Source organism: Orycteropus afer, unplaced genomic scaffold, assembly GCF_000298275.1.
Source record: "Orycteropus afer afer isolate SDZICR_OR568_19922 unplaced genomic scaffold, OryAfe1.0 scaffold00096, whole genome shotgun sequence".
Taxonomy (NCBI): Eukaryota; Metazoa; Chordata; class Mammalia; order Tubulidentata; family Orycteropodidae; genus Orycteropus; species Orycteropus afer.
The window spans coordinates 6,800,679-6,807,200 of NW_006921683.1; the positions used below are offsets into that span (position 1 = coordinate 6,800,679).

At 40.5% G+C, this 6,522-nt stretch overlaps 1 non-coding gene across 1 annotated transcript; it reads right to left on the reverse strand.

Moving 5' to 3' along the window:
* Positions 1-4,414: 4,414 nt before the first annotated feature.
* Positions 4,415-4,532, reverse strand: LOC122150148. Its single transcript, XR_006163510.1, has one exon. It is a non-coding gene; the product is annotated as a small nucleolar RNA SNORA61 (small nucleolar RNA).
* Positions 4,533-6,522: the final 1,990 nt, after the last annotated feature.

Consider the following 6,522-nt stretch of genomic DNA (forward strand, 5'->3'; position numbering starts at 1 on the left):
ATTTTTTTTAAAAAAAGCATGCCTGACCCCAACCCATAGTATTTTCAATCACCTCATATGAAAGCTGGATAATGAATAAGACTGAAGAATTGTTGCCTTTGAATTGTGGTGTTGGTGAATAATATTACAAATTTCATAAACTGCCAGAAAAACAAAAAAGGCCAGGGGGACTGGGACAGAGTGAGGAGTCAGCTGCAGGGATCCAGGTGAGGAGAGAGAACCCAGGCCACACCCCACAAGCAGCAAGATAGGTAAGCAGGAGAAAGGAGAGGCAAAAGGCCAGGGGGACCAGGACAGAGCAAGGAGTCAGTCACAGGGATCCAGGTGAGGGTAGGGAACTCAGGCCATGCCCCAAAGCAGCAAGGTGGGAAAGAGGGAGAGAGAAGATTAAAGGGCCAGGGGGCTGGGACAGAGCAAGGAGTTAGCCACAGGCATCCAAGTGAGGAGAGGGAACCCAGGCCATACTCTGCAAGTGGTAAGGTAGGAAAGTGGGGAAAGGACAGAAAAAGCAAGGGGGATCAGGACAGAGTGAGGAATCAGCCACAGGGATCCAGGTAAGGGGAGGTTGGAGAGGTTTCCAAGAGCTAAGGGAGACAAACTTGTCTGTTGGTTTGTCCTACTGTGGTGACATGTTGCTGTGAGTCTTGAGGCTGTGCCACTGGAGTTTCAAACCCAGTGGGGTGCACATGGTACACAGGTATCAGCCTGGCTTGCAGAATGAAACAGATTAGGAAGAAGGAAGAGGCCATCCACTTCTCAAAGAATTGGCCAGGTAAAACCTTATGAATAGCAGAGAAACACTGTCTGATACATAACTGCGCAACTTTATGAATAGTCCAGAGAAATTGTCCAATACAGAGAAGGAGAATGAGTCACTTAGGTTAGAAGGCTCTCAAAATAGGACTTGGAAAGAGCTGCACCATCACAGTAAAATCAGCCTTACTCATATGGATAAAGTGAAGCTTTCGAGGCCTCCATTTGTTGACATGGCAGCACTCAAATTGAGGAGAAACAGCTACAAACATCCATTAATAATTGGAACATGGTATGTATGAAGTATGAATCTAGGAAAATTGGAAGTTGTCAAAAATGAAATGGAAAGCATAAAGATTGATATCCTAGGCATTAGTGAGCTGAAATGGACTGGTTTTGGCCATTTTGAATCAGACAACCATATGATCTACTATGCTGGGAATGATAGTTTGAAGAGGAATGGCGTGGCATTCATCATCACAAAAGATGTTTCAAGATCTGTCCTGAAGTACAATGCTGTCAGTGAAAGGATAATATCCATATGACTACAAGGAAGACCTGTTAATATGACTATTATTCAAATATATGCACCAACCACCAAAGCCAAAGATGAGGAAATTGAAGATTTTTATCAACTTCTGCAGTCTGAAATTGACTGAACATGAAATCAGGATGTGTTAATTATCACTGGTGACTGGATTGCAAAAGTTGGAAACAAAGAAGAATCACCAGTAGTTGGAAAATTAGTTGGCCAGATTTTCCTTGGTGACAGAAATAATGCTGAAACTCGCATGGTAGAATTTTGCAAGACCAAAACTTATTCATTGCAAACAACTTTTCTCAACAACACAAATGATGGCTGTACACGTGGACTTCACCAAATGGAACACACAGGAATGAGATTGACTACATCTGTGGCAAGAGGCAATGGAAAAGCTCAATATCTGATTGTGGAACAGACCATTAACTGCTCATATGCAAGTTCAACTTGAAATTAAAGACAATTAAAACAAGTCCAAGAGAGACAAAACATGACCTTGAATATAACCCTCCTGAATTTAGAGACCATCTAAAGAATAGATTTGATGCATTGAACATCAATGACCAAAAACCAGAAGAATTGTGGGATGACATCAAGAACATCATAGATGAAGAAAGCAAGAGGTCATTAAAAAGACAAGAAAAGAAGAGAATACCAAAATGGATGACAGAAGAGACTCTGAAATTTGCCCTTGAGCAGAGAGTAGCTAAAGCAAATGGGAGAAATGACAAGATAAAGAAGCTGAACAGCAGATTTCAAAGAGCAGCTCAAGAAGACAAAGCCAATTACTATCATGAAATGTGCAAAGACCTGGAGTTAGAAAACCAAAAGGGAAGAATAGGCTCGGCCTTTCTCAAGCAGAAAGAACTGAGGAAAAAATTTAAGCCTCAAGTTGCAATATTGAAAATTCTATGGGCAAAATATTGAATGATGCAGGAAACATCAATAGAAGATGGAAGGAATACACAGAGTCACTGTACCAAAGATACTGGTCTAACTTCATCCATTTCAGGAGGTGGCATATGATCTAGAACCAATGGTATTGAAGGAAGAAGTCGAAGCTGCAATGAAGGAATTGTCAAAGAACAAGGCTCTGGGAATTGATGGCATACCGATTGAGATATTTCAACAAATGGATGCCGCACTGGAGACACTCACTCAGTTATGACAAGAGATTTGGAAGAGAGCTACCTGGTCAACTGACTGGAAGAGATCCATATTTGTACCCATTCCAAAGAAAGGTGATCTCATAGAATGTGGAAATAATCAAACAATATCATTAATATCACACACAAGTAAGATCTTACTGATGATAATTCAAAAACGGTTGCAGCAGTATATTGATAGAGAACTTTCAGAGGTGCAAGCTGGATTCAGAAGAGGATGTGGAACAAGGGATATCATAGCTGCTGTCAGATGGATCTTGGTTCAAGTCAAAGAATACCAGAAAGATGTTTACTTGTGCTTTATTGACTATGCAAAGGCATTTGATTGTGTGGATCATGACAAATTATGGATAACATTGAGAAGAATGGGAATTTCCGAACACTTGATTGAGGAACTTGTACATTGACCAGGAGGCTGTTGTTCAAATGGAAGAAGGGGATAGATACTACATGGTTTAACATCAAGAAGGGGGTGTGTCAGGGTTGTATCCTTTCCCCATACTTATTTAATCTATATGCTGAACAAATAATCTGAGAAGCTGGATTATATGAAGAAAAATGTGGCATCAGGATTGGAGGAAGAATCATTAACAACCTGAGATACATTGACGATACAACTTTGCTTGCTGAAAGTGAGGATGACTTGAAGCACATACTAATGAAGACTGAAGAATGCAGTCCGCAGTATGGATTACATCTCAATACAAAGAAAACAAAATTCCTCACACCTCGACCAGTAAGCAGCATCATGATAAATGGAGAAAAGATTGAGGTTGTCAAAGAATTCACATTGCTTGGTTCTACAATCGACGCCAATGGAAGCAGCAGTCAGGATATCAGACAACATGTAGCACAGGGCAGGCTGGCCTCATAGGAACTCTTTCAAGTGCTGAGGAGCAAGGATGTCTCCTTGAGGACTAAGGTGCGCCTGACACAAGCCATGACATTTTCAATTGCCTCATATGCATGTGAGAGCAGAATAATGAATAAGGAAGACTGAAGAAGAGTTGATGCTTTTGAGTTGTGGTGCTGGCAAAGAATGCTGAAAGTACTATGGACTGCTAAAAGAACTAACAGATCTGTCCTGGAGGAAGTGCACCCAAAATGCTCCTTGGAAGTGAGAATGGCCAGACTTTGTCTCACCTACTTTGGTCATATTGTCAGAAGGGACCATTCCCTGGAGAAGGATGTCATGCTTGGTAAGGTGGAGGGTCGACAAAAGAGAGGAAGGCCTTCGATGAGATGTATTGACACGGTGGCTGCAACAACAGGCTCAAGTATAGCAAGGATCATGGAGCTGGCGCAGGATCAGGTGGTGTTTCATTCTGCTGTGTGTGGGGTCGCTATGAGTCAGCAAAGACTCCATGACACCTAACAACAATAACAATAGCCAGATGAAGAAACAAAACTGTCTTGGAATAGCTGGAGTGCTCCTTAGAAAAGAAAATGGTTAAATTTCATCTCATGTTCTTTGGTCATGTTCTAAGAAGGGACCGACCAATTCCCTGGAGAAGGTTATCATGTTGGTGAAGTGGAGGATCAGAGAAAAAGGGGAAGACCTTCAATGAGAAGGACTGACACAGTGGCTAAGAGGATGGGCTCATGCATAGCAAGGACTGTGGGGATGGTGCAGGACCTGGCAATGGTCCGTTCTGTTGTACATGGGGTCTCTAGGAGTCAGAGCTCACCCAACAACACTTAACAACAACAACAACATAAATGATTTTCCTTTTCCCCATATATCAGTCTTTTATTTGTCACTTGTGCCAGGTACTAGGGATACATAGCTAAACAAGATTATCTGCTTGCAGAGCTATTTCCATCTGCTCAATGTCTTCCTCCCCATAGTATGTCAATCCCAAATCTAGATCCTCAATCACAAATGGAGACCACTTTTCTGGTAACACTTTTCTGATAATCCCCTGGGATGAGGAAACAAATCCATTGATTTTCATCTTGTTTGAAGCTAACTGATGCGTTAAAAACACTGATGTCATTTTCTATGCTGCTGTTCTTCTTTTATGACCACCCAGATCAGTGTTTAGATCTGATGGGAAAGGGAACTGGTGGGACAACATATATGATTTAAGGAGACCTGGTGCTGCAATAGTTAAGCACTTGGCTGCTAACTGAAAGGTTGGTAGTTTAAACCCATTTAACAGCTCCCTGGGAGAAAGACTTGGTGATCTGCTTCCATTAAAATTATAGCCAAAAAAACCCTGAGATAGTTCCACTTTGTCACTTGGGGTCACTATGATTAGGAATTGATTCCCTGGCATGTATGATATGTTATTTATCCTCTAATTTATTTGTTAAATAGACAAGTTATGATTTTGATTCCCTAGTATGGCTAAATCAGTCTCAATTAATCCTTGTTATTTTAATGTCATAAATTGAAGAAACATTTTATGTGTTATTTTATACAGATGTAATGAATAAGCTATACTCCAAATGAACAGTTGAAATTAAGATTCTGGTGTCCAGCATGGGAAGATGAGATAAGCAGCACCTTTTCCCAATATTCTATTAATAATGCTTTCTTCTGTGTAAGATTTGCTAATGAGCATGGCCCAAAGGTTAAAGTTAAAGTCCTGAGGTATATCCATGCAACATGGGGGATTTAATTTTTTAAAATACTATATTAATTTCATAATACTGTTTACAGTTTAAGGAGCTTTGTTTACTCTTGTGTAGTGCCTAAGGCAGAAGGTTGGCAGTTCAAATCCACCAGCCACTCTGCAGAAGGAAGACTGGGCAATCTACTTCCACAAAGATTTACCACCTCAGAAACCCAAAGGGGGTTGCTATGAGTCGGAATTGATTTACCATGGATTTTGTGGCCAAAACACAAATATTTTATCTTACAGTTCTGTAGGTGAGACATCCTAAAATCAAGTTGTCAACAGGGCTGTGTTCCTTCTGGAGGATCTAGGGGAGAATGTTTCCTTGCCTTTTCTGAATTGTATAGGCTGTCCACATTCCTTGGCTCATGACTAATTCCTCTTATCATTTTGACCTCTGCTTCCATATTCACTTTTCCTTCTTTGACTCTTCTACCTCCTTTTTTTCATAAGTAAGGACCACTGTGATTACATTAGGTCCCCTATAATAGAGTAGGATACTCTTCTTATTTTTAAGATCAGCTGGTTAGCAACTTTAATTCTATCTGCAATCTTAATTTCCTCTTGCTATGTAACATAACATAATTACAGTTTCTAAGGATTAGAATGTGGTTATCTTGTGGAAGGGGCATTATTTTGTTTATTAGCCACCACTGAGTTGGCCCCTGACTCAAGACAATCTCATTGACAGTTCTGCCTAGTACTGAACCATTCCCATGATCTATTGATCAGACACATGTGATAAATACGATTTTCTTTGGCTGATTTTCCAAAGTAGATTTCCAGACCTTTCTTCCTAGTCAATCTTAGTCTGGAAGTTCCACAGAAAGCTGTTTAGCATGACAGAAACATGCAAGCCTCCACTGACAGATGGGTAGTGGCTGTGAATGAGGTGCATCAGTTAGATTTGAACATGAATCTCCCACATGGAAGACAAGAATTCTACCATTGAACCACAACAGCGCCTTCTGGCTATAATTGCAGCCCTACATAGCCATGAGAGATCTTATGACCCTTCTCTCCTAGCCTCAGTTTACTAGATCCAGGTGGACTGTGGAAATTAATGGAGCAATCTGTAGCTGGAGTGAGTCAAATAGTGCTGAGTACCTGAAATGAATGATTATGTAGAATCTGGCCTTGTTCAATTTTCCTAGGCCATATACATGGTGTTTAATAAGCAGACAGAAGATTACACAGATCAGAGAGAAGCAGAAACAAGAGACAAACCAGGGAGACAGAGAGTAGCTCTAAATCACTGTATACAGTCCAAGGTCCTCTGTTTCCTGTTCTTGGAAGCCATTAGAAGGCCTGCTGTATATCCTTTAATCTTTATCTTGAGTAGGCTTTGGTTTCTGGCAACTTCATGTTCACTAAAATTATTTAGAAATATATTTTAAGTAATTAGCCAGCACTGAGTGCAGATTAAGGAATTAGAAAATAG